Source organism: Mustela putorius, unplaced genomic scaffold (genome assembly GCF_011764305.1).
Source record: "Mustela putorius furo isolate JIRA1106 unplaced genomic scaffold, ASM1176430v1.1 tig00001472_pilon_pilon_pilon, whole genome shotgun sequence".
Lineage (NCBI taxonomy): Eukaryota > Metazoa > Chordata > Mammalia > Carnivora > Mustelidae > Mustela > Mustela putorius.
In genome coordinates, this window is record NW_025421756.1 from 257599 (window position 1) to 271786 (window position 14188).

Genomic DNA, 14188 nt, shown 5'->3' on the forward strand with positions numbered 1-14188 from the left:
AAACCAATGAGAATGAAGACACTTTGGTTCAAAACCTATGGGAAACAGCAAAGGTGGTCCTACAGGGGAAATACATAGCCATCCATGCCTCCCTAAAAAATTGAAAAATCCAGAATACACCTGCTTTCTTTACACCTTAAAGAACTGGAGAATCAACAACAAAATAAGCCAAACCCACACACAAGAAGGGAAATAATCAAGATTAGAGCAGAGATTAATGAGATAGAAACTAGTGATACAGTAGAACACATCAATAAAACTAGAAGCTGGTTTTTTGTAGGATCAATAAGGTCAATAAATCATTGGCCAAACTAATCCAAAATAAAAGAGATAGGACCCAAATTAGTAAAATTATTAATGAAAAGGGAGAAATCATGACTAACACCAAGGAAGTAGAAACAATCATCAGAAGTTATTATCAACAGTTATATGTCAATAAGTTAAGCAACCTAGATGAAATGGATGCATTCCTGGAAACCTATAAACTTCTGAAACTGAATCAGGAAGAAATGGACAACCTGAACAGACCAATGTCTAGTAATGAGATCGAAGTAGTGATCAAAAACTTCCCAAAAAACAAGAGCCCAGGACTTGATGGATTCCCTGGGGAATTCTACAAAACATTCAAAGAAGAAATACTACCTATTCTCCTGAAGCTGTTACAAAAAATTGAAGCAGAAGGAAAATTTCCAGACTCTTCTTATGAAGCAAGCATTACCGTGATCCCCAAAGCAGGCAAAGACCCCACCAAAAAGGAAAATTTCAGTCCAATATCACTGATGAATATGTATGCTACAATTTTCAACAAGATCCTAGCTAATAGGATCCAACAGCACATTTAAAAGTTTATGCACCATGACCAGGTGGGTTTTATCCACGGGATTCAAGGGTGGTTCAACATTTGCAAATCAATCAATGTGAGAGAACGAATTAATTAGAGAAGAGAGAAAAACCATATGGTCCTCTCAGAAGGATGAAGAAAAAGCATTTGACAAGATACAGATTCCATTCCTGATTAAAACGCTTCAAAGTACAGGGATAGAGGAAACATTCCTCAACTCCATAAAATCTCTCTATGAAAACCCCACAGTGAATGTCATCCTCAATGGGGAAAAGTTGACAGCCTTCCCCTTGAGATCAGGAACATGACAAGGATGCCCACTCTCACCACTCTTGTTCAACATAGTATTAGAAGTCCTGGCAACAAAGAGAAATAAAGATACTTAGACTTGCAATAAAAAAAGTCACACTCTCTCTCATTACAAGTGACATGATACTTTATACGGAAAACCCAAAAGACTCCACCTGCAAACTACTACAACTCCTACAGCAATTCAGTAATGTGGAAGGATACAAAATCAATGTACAGAAAGAGTTGCTTTCTTATACACTAACAATGAAAGTACAGAAATTGAAATTAGAGAGTTGATTCCATTTACTATAGCACCAAGAACCATATGATACCTGGGCATAAACCTAACCAAATAGGTAAAGGATGTGTACTCAAGGAACTACAGAACACTCATGAAAGAAATCGAAGAAGACACGGAAAGATAGAAGACCATTCCTTGCTCAGGAATCAGAAGAATAAACATTGTTAAAATGTCTCTACTGCCCAGAGCAATCTATACTTTCAATGCCATTCCAATCAAAATTCCACTGGCATTTTTAAAGAATTGAAGCAAACAATGCTAAAATTTGTATAGAACCACAAGAGACCCCGAATTGATAAGGAAATGTTGAAAAAGAAAACAAAACTGTTGCCTGACTTCAAACTTTACTATAAAACTGTGATAACCCAGACAACGTGGTACTGGCATAAAAATAGACACATAGACCTGTGGAGCAGAGTAGAGAGCCCAGATAGGGACCCTCAACTTTATGGTCAAATAATCTTCGACAAAACAGGAAAAAATATATGCGGAAGAAAGACAGTCTTTTCAATAAATGGTGCTGGGAAAATTGGACAGCCCTGTGTAGAAGAATGAAATTCGACCATTCTCTTGCACCATACACAAAGATAAACTCAAAATGGATAAAAGACCTCAACATGAGATAGGAATACATCAGAATCCAAGAGGAGAACATAGGCAGTAACCTCTTCTACATCAGCCACAGCAACTTCTTTGAAGATATATCTCCAAAGGCAAAGGAAACAAAAGTGAAAATGAACTTTTGGAACTTCATCAAGATCAAAAGCTTCTGCACAGTAATTCTGAAACAGTCAACAAAACAGAGAGGCAAACCATGGAATGGGAGAAGATATTCTCAAATGAGAGTACAAAGAGCTGATATCCAAGATCTATAAAGAACTCTGCAAACTCAACACACACAAAATAGATAATTATGTCAAAAAAATGGCAGAAGACAATGAACAGACACATCTCTGACGAAAAAATACAAATGACTAACAGACACATGAAAAAATGTTCATCATCACTAGCCATCATGGAGATTCAAATCAAATCCACATTGAGATACCATCTTACACCAGTTATAATGGCCAAAATTAACAAGACAGGAAACAACATGTGTTGGAGATGATGTGGAAAAAGGGGATGTTGGAGATGATGTAAAAAAAAGGGAACGCTCTTACACTGTTAGTGCAAGTTGTTGAAGCCACTTTGAAAAACAGTGTCGAGATTCCTTAAAGAATTAAAAATAGAGCTACTCTATGACCCTGCAATTTCACTATTGTGTATTTACCACAACGATACAGATGTAGTGAAAAGAAGGGACATCCGTACCCCAATATTTATAGCAGCAGTGGCCACAGTCACCAAACTGTGGAAAGAAACAAGATGTCCTTCAACAGACAAGTAGACAAAGAAGATATGGTCCATATATACTATGGAGTATTATGCCTCCATCAGAAAGGATGAATACCCAACTTTTGTAGCAACATGGTTGGGACTGGAAGAGATTATGCTGAGTGAAATAAGCCTAGCAGAGAGAGTCAGTTATAATATGGTTTCACTTATTTGTGGAGCATAACAAATAGCATGGAGGACAAGGGGAGTTGGAGAGGAGAAGTGAGTTGGGGGACATTGGAGGGAGAGATGAACCATGAGAGACTGTGGACTCTGAGAAACAGTGTGAGGGTTTTGGAGGGGGAGGTGATTGGGAGGTTGGGTGAGCATGGTGGGTATTATGGCGGGCATGTATTGTATGAAGCACTGGGTATGGTGCATAAACAATGAATTCTGGAACACTGAAAATAAATTAAAATAAATAAATAAATGAAGTTCAGGAATGTTCCCTCTATCCCTATACTTTGAAGCGTTTTAATCAGGAACAGATGCTGGATTTTGTCAAATGCTTTTTCTGCATCAATTGAGAGAACCATGTGGTTCTTCTCTCTTCTCTTATTAATTTGTTGTATCACATTGATTGATTTGTGAATGTTGAGCCATCCTTGTAGCCCAGGGATGAATCCCACCTGATCATGGTGGATAATCTTTTTAATGTGCTGTTGGATCCTGTTGGCTAGGATCTTGTTGAGAATCTTAGCATCCATATTCATCAGTGATATTGGTCTGAAATTCTCCTTTTTGGTAGGGTCTTTGCCTGGTTTGGGGATCAGGGTAATACTGGCTTCATAGAAAGAGTCTGGAAGTTTTCCTTCTGCTTCAATTTTTTGAAACAGCTTCAGGAGAATAGGTGTTATTTCTTCTCTGAATGTTTGGTAGAATTCCCCAGGGAATCCGTTGGTCCTGGGCTCTTGTTTTTTGGGAGGTTTTTGATCACTGTTTCAATCTCGTTATTAGATATCGGCCTATTCAGGTTGTCAATTTCTTCCTGGTTCAATTTTGGTAGTTCATATTTTTCCAGGAATGCATCCATTTCATCTAGGTTGCTAAGCTTATTGGCATATAACTGTTGCTAATAACTTCTGATGATTGTTTCTACTTCCTTGGTGTTACTTGTGATTTCTCCCTTTTCATTCATAATTTTATTAATTTTGGCTTTCTCTCTTTTCATTTGGATTAGTGTGGCCAATGGTTCATCGATCTTATTGATTCACAGCAAATATCATCCTCAATGGGAAAAATCTTGCAGCCTTCCCATTGAGACCAGGAACAAGACAAGGATGCCCACTTTCACCACTCTTGTTCAACATAGTATTAGAAGTCCTAGCAACAGCAATCAGACAACAAAGAGAAATAAAATGTTTCCAAATTGGTAATTAAGAAGTCACACACTCTCTCTCTTCACAGATGACATGATTTTTTATATGGAAAACCCAAAAGACTCCACCCCCAAATTACTAGAACTCATACAGCAATCCAGCAACATGGCAGGATACAAAGTCAGTGTGCAGAAATCAGTGGCTGTATTATACACTAGCAATGAAATTACAGAAAGGGAAATTGGGGAATCGATTCCATTTACTATAGCACCAAGAACCATAAGATACCTGGGAATAAACCTAACCAAAGAGGTAAAGGATCTGTACTCGAGGAACTACAGAACACTCATGAAAGAAATTGAAGAAGACACAAAAAGATGGAAGACCATTCCATGCTCTTGGATCGGAAGAATAAATTGTTAAAATGTCTATACTGCCTAGGGAAATCTATACTTTCAATGCCATTCTGATCAAAATTCCACCGGTAGGGATGCCTGGGTGGCTCAGTTGGTTGGGCAGCTGCCTTCGGCTCAGGTCATGATCCCAGCGTCCTGGGATCAAGTCCCACATCGGGCTCCTTGCTCAACAGGGAGCCTGCTTCTCCCTCTGCCTCTGCCTGCCATTCTGTCTGCCTGTGCTTGCTCTCTCCCCCTCTCTCTCTCTGATAAATAAATAAAATCTTTAAAAAAAAATTCCACTGGTATTCTTCAAAGAGCTGGAACAAATAATCCTAAAATTATTATGGAATCAGAAGAGACCCCGAATTGCCAAGGAAATGTTGAAAAACAAAAATAAAGCTGGGGGGCATCACATTACCTGATTTCAAGCTTTATTACAAAGCTGTGATCACCAAGACAGCATGGTACTGGCATAAAAACAGACACATAGACCAGTGGAACAGAGTAGAGAGCCCAGATATGGATCCTCAACTCTACGGTCAATTAATCTTCGACAAAACAGGAAAAAATATACAGTGGAAAAACGACAGTCTCTTCAATAAATGGTGCTGGGAAAACTGGACAGCTATATGTAGAAGAATGAAACTCTACCATTCTCTTACACCGTACACAAAGATAAACACAAAATGGATAAAAGACCTCAACGTGAGACAGGAATCCATCAGAATCCTAGAGGAAAACATAGGCAGTAATCTCTTCGATATCAGCCACAGCAACTTCTTTCAAGATATGTCTCCAAAGGCAAAGGAAACAAAAGCAAAAATAAACTTTTGGGACTTCATCAAAATCAAAAGCTTCTGCACAGCAAAGGAAACAGTCAAGAAAACAAAGAGGCAACCCACGGAATGGGAGAAGATATTTGCAAATGACAGTACAGACAAAAGGTTGATATCCAGGATCTATAATGAACTCCTCAAACTCAACACACACGAAACAGGCAAACATATCAAAAGATGGGAAGAAGAAATGAACAGACACTTCTCCCATCAAGACATACAAATGGCTATCAGACACATGAAAAAATGTTCATCATCACTAGCCCTCAGGGAGATTCAAATTAAAACCACATTGAGATATCACCTTACACCAGTTAGAATGGCCAAAATTAACAAGACAGGAAATAACATGTGTTGGAGAATGTGGATAAAGGGGAACCCTTTTACACTGTTGGTGGGAATGCAAGTTGGCGCAGCCTCTTTGGAGAACAGTGTGGAGATTCCTCAAGAAATTAAAAATAGAACTTCCCTATGACCCTGCAATTGTACTCCTGGGTATTTACCCCAAAGATACAGATGTCGTGAAAAGAAGGGCTATCTGTACCCCAATGTTTATAGCAGCAGTGCCACTGTCGCCAAACTGTGGAAAGAACCAAGATGCCCTAAAACGGACGAATGGATAAGGAAGATGTGGTCCATATACACTATGGAGTATTATGCCTCCATCAGAAATGATGAATACCCAGTTTTTGTAGCAACATGGACGGGACTGGAAGAGATTATGCTGAGTGAAATAAGTCAAGCAGAGAGAGTCAATTATCATATGGTTTCACTTATTTGTGGAGCATAACAGATATCATGGAGGACAAGGGGTGTTAGAGAGGAGAAGGGAGCTGGGGTAAATTGGAAGGGGAGGTGAATCATGAGAGACTATGGACTCTGAAAAACATTCTGAGGGGTTTGAAGTGGCAGGGGTGTGGGAGATTGGGGTACCAGGTGGTGGGTATTATAGAGGGCACAGATTGCATGGAGCACTGGGTGTGGTGAAAAAGTAATGAATACTGTTTTTCTGAAAATAAATAAATTCAAATAATTAAAATAAATAAATAAATAAATAAAATGATTTTAGGAAAGATTGTCCAAAATACAAAAAAGGAAGTGCCGAGGGGGAAGATTATCACCTCTCAGGGTGGGCAAAACAAGGTTATCTGTCTGTTCCTGATTGATTTTTGTTCTTTGTTTTAGAAGAGAGTATATCCCCAAATTATGAAGAATTCAGAACTTATATATAAATATCAAGATAAAATTGAATAGAGTTAACAATGATTTAGTAAGGGACATAAATTTGTAAAATATAGATATGAGTAAACAGAAGTTAAAATATAACTTATATTTTAATATATTGGGAAATAAAATCTATTTGATAATGGAACAGAGTAAAAAAAAGATTTAGAAAATAAACAAAAAGAAATATAAAATCTTAGCCTTGATATATAAATGGCTCATGAGCAAACGCCTGGAGCTCTCTATATTATTTGTCCTTGGTGATGATGTTTTACAGTCCTTTGGGAAATAAGTTTATCATTCTCCTGTTCTTCCAGTCTGTCTTCCAGGGTTCAGTACCCACTGCTTGGCTTCTTAGGAATCTTTGCCTGGGTGGAATTGCCCTACTCCTTCTCAGGGAGAGAGGCTTACTGTGAGCTATTTGTTTATGTGGCTTTTGTCCCCTGACTGCTTTCTGCCTCTGGCCCAGAGCCATGAGTTCGAGGTCGCCTTTCTTCAATAAGTCCTCCAGGTCAATCCCTTTCCACTTTTGTGTGTTCCAAATGCCACACACTCACTCTGTTCATGACCCTTGCAACTCGCCGAGTGGAGTTATGGGGGCCCATAAGTATCTCTGTGTTTTGTGACTTTGCAATTGCTAATGGCTGTGGCCTCAAACAAGCACCCTGTTCTGCAGCTCTCAATTCATGGCTGGGTACCACCACAGGATCCTTTCATGGGCCTCACTGCCCTGAGAGCTGTTGCCCTGTCATAGGCACAAGCTGTTTTATATCTCCCCTGAGATATCAAACAGCCCAAACCTTCTAGCCCTTTTCAGAGTGGTTAGGCAGAGAGCAGTTTCCCTACTGCCCCAGCTTGTGGATTGTGGTGACCAGAGCTGAGAGTTCCTTCTCAGTTTGCTGACCATAACCAGCCTCCCTGCTCCACCACTTGGACACTCTATCAGTTCAGGCTCCCCCATTCTTTCTGAGTATGATCCACCTGGAATTCTGACCTATTCTTCCCATGTGCCCTTCTCAGAAAACGGCGTTTCTCATAGAAACAGATTTCTAAGGGTCCTAATATTTTCCTCCAGTGTTATATCACTTTCCAGTGGCCAGCTTTTTCTACCCTGTGCTTATCTTCTACTATTTCCCCTAAGATTCAAGGTTTCACAGATCCCACCTTGGAAAAGGTAGAGATCCAGATAAATCTTCTTATATCTCAGGTTGATTTTATGTGTGTTTGGAATAGTTTTATAGATATATTGCTGATTTTGAGGGAGAAGATGAAATAAAGTCCCTTAATTTGCTGCCATCTTGCTTTTAAAACTAATCAATGTATTTAGCTTCTTTTAAGAAGCAGACCAAACACACCTAGTTAAAACGTGCCACACAGTGAATAAGGTCCAAACACCCACCACTACAGGCAATGAGAGACTCTGCAGAGGATTGACCAGGGGGATAGAAGAGTTAAAACACAACAGCAGAGTGCACACTGTGAAATACCTCCTGAAATACCAGGCTCAGGACAGTATAGGAACTCTTATTAATACACCCATTACTCTCAGGAGAAGGACTTCACAACCTTTTCTAACAATCACAGGAAAACCGTGACCTAGACAAAATGACAAGATGGAGGTATTCACCCCCAGAAGAAAGAACAGGAAGTCATGTCCAGAGATTTAATCAAAATAGATATGGTAAGACACCTGAACCAGAATTTAAAACAACTACAGTAAGGATACTAGCTGGGATTGATAAAAGCATAGTAGGCACTAGAGAATCCCTTGCTGCAGAGATTAAAGAACAGAAAACTAGTCAGGCAGAAATAAAAAAATGGTGTAACTGAGACACAAACCTAACTAGATGCAATGAGAACAAAGATAGATGAAACTTAGCAATGAATCGATGATATAGAAGTAAAATTATGGGAAACAATTAAGATGAAAATAAAAAGGAAAGAAAGGTATTGGTTCACGAATATAGACTTAGGAACTCAGAGACCTCTTACAACATAATAACATTTGTTTCATAGGTGTCCCAGAAGTAGAGAGGGAATGGGGAAGAAAGCTTACTTGAGAAAACTATAGCTGAAAAATTCCTTTATCTGGGAAAGGAAGCAGATTAAAATCCGAGAGGCACAGAGAATTTCCATGTAATAGATCAATAGCTGGCCCACACCAAGACATATCATAGTGAAATTTGCAATAAACAGAGATAAGTACAGAATCCAGAAAGCATCAAGGGAAAAGTAATCCCAAACCTACAAGGGAAGAAAGATAAGATTCACAGAAGATCTCTCCACAAATACACACACAATGGAATATTATGCAGCCATGAAATCTAGCCATTTACAGCGATGTGGATGGAACTAGTGGGTATTATGCTAAGTGAAATAAGTCAGAGAAAGACAATTATCATATGATCTCACTGATCTGTAGAATTTAAGAAATAAGACAAAGAATCATAGGGGAAGAGAGAAAAAAAATGAAACAAGACCAAACCAGAGAGATAGACAAACCATAAGAGACTCTTTTTAAAAAAAGATGTTATTCATTTATTTGAGAAAGAGAGTGAGAGAGAGTTCACAAGAAGGGGGAGGGTCAGAGGGAGAAGCAGACTTTCTGTTGAGCAGGGGCCAAATGTGGGGCTCGATCCCAGGACTCCAGGATCATGACCTGAGCTGAAGGCAGATGCTTCGACTGACTGAGCCACCCAGGTGCCCCATAAGAGACTCTTAAATCATAGAAAACAAACTGAGGGTTGCTGGAGGGGAGGCAGTTGGAGGGATGGATAACTGGGTGATGGACATTGGGAAGAATATGTGTTGTAATAAGCACTGGGTATTATATAAGACTGATGAATCACAGACCTGTACCCCTGAAACAAATAATACATTATATGTTAATTAATTGAATTTAAATAAAAAATACAAAAATAAAGATGAGATGGGAAAGATAAAAAACAAGAAAATGAAGGGATGGAGAACCATCCTTCATGTTAAAGAAAAAAGAAAACTGGAGTCATACTTACTTTCATTAAGAAACCTACATTTTGGGATGATTGTGTGGCTCAGTTGTTAAGCATCTGACCTTGGCTCAGGTCATGATCCCAGGGTCCTGGGATCGAGTCCTACATCAAGCTCCTTGCTTAGCGAGGAGACTGCTTCTCTCTCTTCCCTGCCTGTCACTCTTTCTGCTTGTGCTCTCTCTGTCTGTCAAATAAATAAATAAATAAAATGTTAAAAAAAAAAAGAAACCTACATTTTAAGCCAAAGACTGAAAGAGGAGATGAAGAAGGCCACCATATCATAATTAAGTAATCTATCCATCAAGAAGATCTAAAAATTGTAAATGTTTATGCCCCAAATTTGGGAACACCCAAATATATAAGTCAATTAAAAACAAACATAAAGGGCGCCTGGGTGGCTCAATGAGTTAAAGTCTCTGCCTTCAGGTCATGATCCCAGGGTCCTGGGATCAAGTCCCACATCAGGTTCTTTGCTCAGCAGGGAGCCTGCTTCCTCCCTCTCTCTGCCTACCTCTCTGCCTACTTGTGATCTCTCTCTGTCAAATAAGTAAATGAAACCTTTAAAAAAAACACAAAGAAACTAGTAGGGGACTATAACACTCACTTCAGCAATAGACAGATCATCTAAACATAAAATCAACAAGGAAACTATGACTTTGAATAACACGCCAGACCAGATAAACTTCACAGATATATTCCGAACATTTCATCCTAAAGCAATGGAATACACATTCTTTTTGAGTGCACATGAAACATTCTCCAGAATGGATCACATGCTGGGTCACAAATTAGGCCTCAACCAGTACAAAAAGGTTGATATCATGCCATGCATGTTTTCAGAGAGGAATGTTATGAAACTTGAAGCCAATCACAAGAAAACATTTGGAAAGATCACAAATATATGGAAGTTAGAGAATATCCTCCTAAGGAAAAAATGGGTTAACCAGAAAATTATAGACAAAACAAAAACTATGGAAGCAGATGAAAATGAAACCATGACCATCCCAAACATTTGGGTTACAGCAAAGAAGGTCCTAAGAGGGAAGTATATTGCAGAACAATCATACCTCAAGGAGCAAGAAATGTTACAAATACACAACCTAAACTTATACGTAAAGGAGCTATGAAATGAAGAGTAAATAAGGCCTAACACCAGCAGAAGATGAGAAATAATAATGATTAGAGAAACCATATGATAATCGACTCTCTTTGCTTGACGTATTTCACTCAGCATAATCTCTTCCAGTCCTGTCCATGTTGCTACAAAAGTTGGGTATTCGTCCTTTCTGATGGAGGCATAATACTCCATAGTGTATATGGACCACATCTTCCTTATCCATTTGCCCGTTGAAAGGCATCTTGGTTTTTTTCCACAGTTTGGCAACTGTGGCCATTGCTGCTATAAACATTGGGGTACAGATGGCCATTCTTTCCACTACATCTATATCTTTGGGGTAAATACCCAGTAGTGCAATGGCAGGGTCATAGGGAAGTTCTATTTTTAATTTCTTGAGGAATCTCCACACTGTTTTCCAAAGTGGTTGCACCAAATTGCATTCCCACCAACAGTGTAGGAGGGTTCCCCTTTCTCCACATCCTCTCCAACACATGTTGTTTCCTGTCTTGTTAATTTTAGCCATTCTAACTGGTGTAAGGTGGTATGTCAGTGTGGTTTTAATTTGAATCTCTCTGATGGCTAGTGATGATGAACATTTTTTCATGTGTCTGATAGCCATTTGTATGTCTTTATTGGAGAAGTGTCTGTTCATATCTTCTGCCCATTTTTTGATATGATTGTCTGTTTTGTGTGTGTTGAGTTTGAGGAGTTCTTTAGAGATCCTGGATATCAACCTTTTGTCTGTACTGTCATTTGCAAATATCTTCTCCCATTCTGTGGGTTGCCTCTTTGTTTTGTTAACTGTTTCCTTTGCTGTGCAGAAGCTTTTGATCTTGATGAAGTCCCAAATGTTCATCTTCACTTTTATTTCCTTTGCCTTTGGAGACATATCGTGAAAGAAGTTGCTGTGGCTGATATCAAAGAGGTTACTGCCTATATTCTTCTCTAGGGTTATGATGGATTCCTGACTCATGTTGAGGTCTTTTATCCACTTCGAGTTTATCTTTGTGTACAGTGTAAGAGAATGGTCGAGGGGAGATGGAGAGGAGAGGGGAGTTGAGAGAAATTGGAAGGGGAAGTGAACCATGAGAGACTATGGACTCTGAAAAACAATCTGATGGTATTGAAGGCGTGTGGGGGGTGGGAGGTTGGGGGAACCAGGAGGTGGGTATTAGAGAGGGCATGGATTGCATGGAGCACTGGGTGTGGTGCAAAAACAATGAATACTGCTATAAACATTGAGGCACAGATGGCCCTTCTTTTCATTACATCTGTATCTTTGGGGTAAATACCCAGTAGTGCAATTCACCAAACTGTGGAAAGAACCAAGATGCCCTTCAATGGATGAATGGATAAGGAAGATGTGGTCCATATACACTATGGAGTATTATGCCTCCATCAGAAAGGATGAATACCCAACTTTTGTAGCAACATGGATGGGACTGGAAGAGATTATGCTGAGTGAAATAAATCAATCAGAAAGTCAATCATCATATGGTTTCACTTATTTGTGGAGCATAGCAAATAGCATGGAGGACATGGGGAGTTAGAGAGGAGAAGGGAGTTGGGGGAAATTGGAAGGGGAGGTGAACCATGAGAGACTATGGACTCTGAAAAACAATCTAAGGGTTTTGAAGGGGTGGGGGGGTGGGAGGTTGGGGAACCAGGTGGTGGATATTATAGAAGGCACGGATTGCATGGAGCATTGGGTGTGGTGCAAAAATAATGAATACTGTTATGCTGAAAATAAATAAAAAATAAATTTGAAAAAAAAACAATGAATACTGTTATGCTGAAAAAATAAATACATTAAAAATAATGATTAGAGAAGAAGTAAATAATATAGGAAGAAATTAAAAAAACAGTTGAACAGATCAATGAAACAAAGAGCTGGTGTTTTCAAGGAATTAATAAAATTTATAACCCCCTAGCCAAACTTATCAAAAAGAGAAATGACCCAAATAAATAAAATCATGAAGGAAAGAGGAGAGATCACTACCACACTACAGAATTACAATCATATGAGACTATTATGAAAAATTTTATGACAACAAACTGGGCAATCTGAAAGAAATTCCTAGAAATCTGTATTTTAAAAAAATTTCTAGAAACGTATAACTACAAACCTGAAACAGAAAGTATAGAAAGTTTGAACAGACCCATACCCAGCAAAGAAATTGAATCAGTAATCAAAAAAAATCTCCCAATGTACAAAAGTCCATTTTCATATGGATTCCCAGGGAATACTACCAGACATTTAAAGAAGACATTTAAAGATACCTATTCTCCTCAAGTTTTTCCAAACAAGAGATATTGAAGGAAAAATTCCAAACTCATTCTATGAAGCCAGCATTACTTGATTCTAAAACCAAAGACCTCACTAAAAAGGAGAATAACAGACCAATATCACTAATGAACATGTATGCAAAAAATTTCAAGAAGATACTAGCAAATGGAATCCAACAGTACATTAAAAGAATTTTTCAGCACAATGTAGCGGGATTTGCTCTTGGGCTGCAGGGATGGTTCAATTTTCCAAACCAATCAACATGATACACTATAGTAATAAAAGAATGGATAAGAACTATATGATCCTCTTAATAGATGCATAAAAACTACTCAACAAAATAAAGCATCCATTCTTTATAAAAACTCTCCACAAAGTAGGGATAGGTGGAACATATCTCAAATTCATATGTGAAAGACCAAGAGCTAATATCCTCAGTGGGGGAGAAACTGAGATCTTTTCCTCTATGGTCAGGAATAAGATAGGGATGTCCACTCTCACCATTACTCTTTAACATAGTACCTTAAGTCTTAGTCTCAGCAATCAAACAAAAACAAATAAAAGGCATCCAAATCAACAAAGAAGAAGTAAAACATTACCTATTTGCAGATGACATAATACTCTATATAGAAAATATACTTTCATAATACTCTATATAGTCAGAGAGACTACCAGAAAATTATTAGAACTAATACATGAAATAAGCAAAGTCACAGGATATAAAATCAATGCACAGAAATCAGTCACATTTCTATACACCAGTAATGAAGCAGCAGATAAAGAATATCAAGGAACTGATCCCATTTACAATTGCACCCAAAACTGTTAAGATACCCAGGGGAAAACCTAATCAATGAGGAAATAGATATGTATTAAGAAATCTATAGAGGGGCGCCTGGGTGGTTCAGTGGGTTAAAGCCTCTGCCTTCAGCTCAGGTCATGATCCCAGGGTCCTGGGATTGAGCCCCGCATCAGGCTTTCTGCTCAGCAGGGAGTCTGCTTCCCCCTCTCTCTCTGCCTGCCTCTCTGCCTACTTGTGATCTCTGTCAAATAAATAAATAAAATCTTTTTAAAAAAAGAACTCTATAGAATACTTATGAAGGAAATTAAAGATTACACAAAGAAATTTAAAAAAAAAATCCATGCTCATGGATTGGAAGAAAAAATATTGCAAAAATGTCTATAC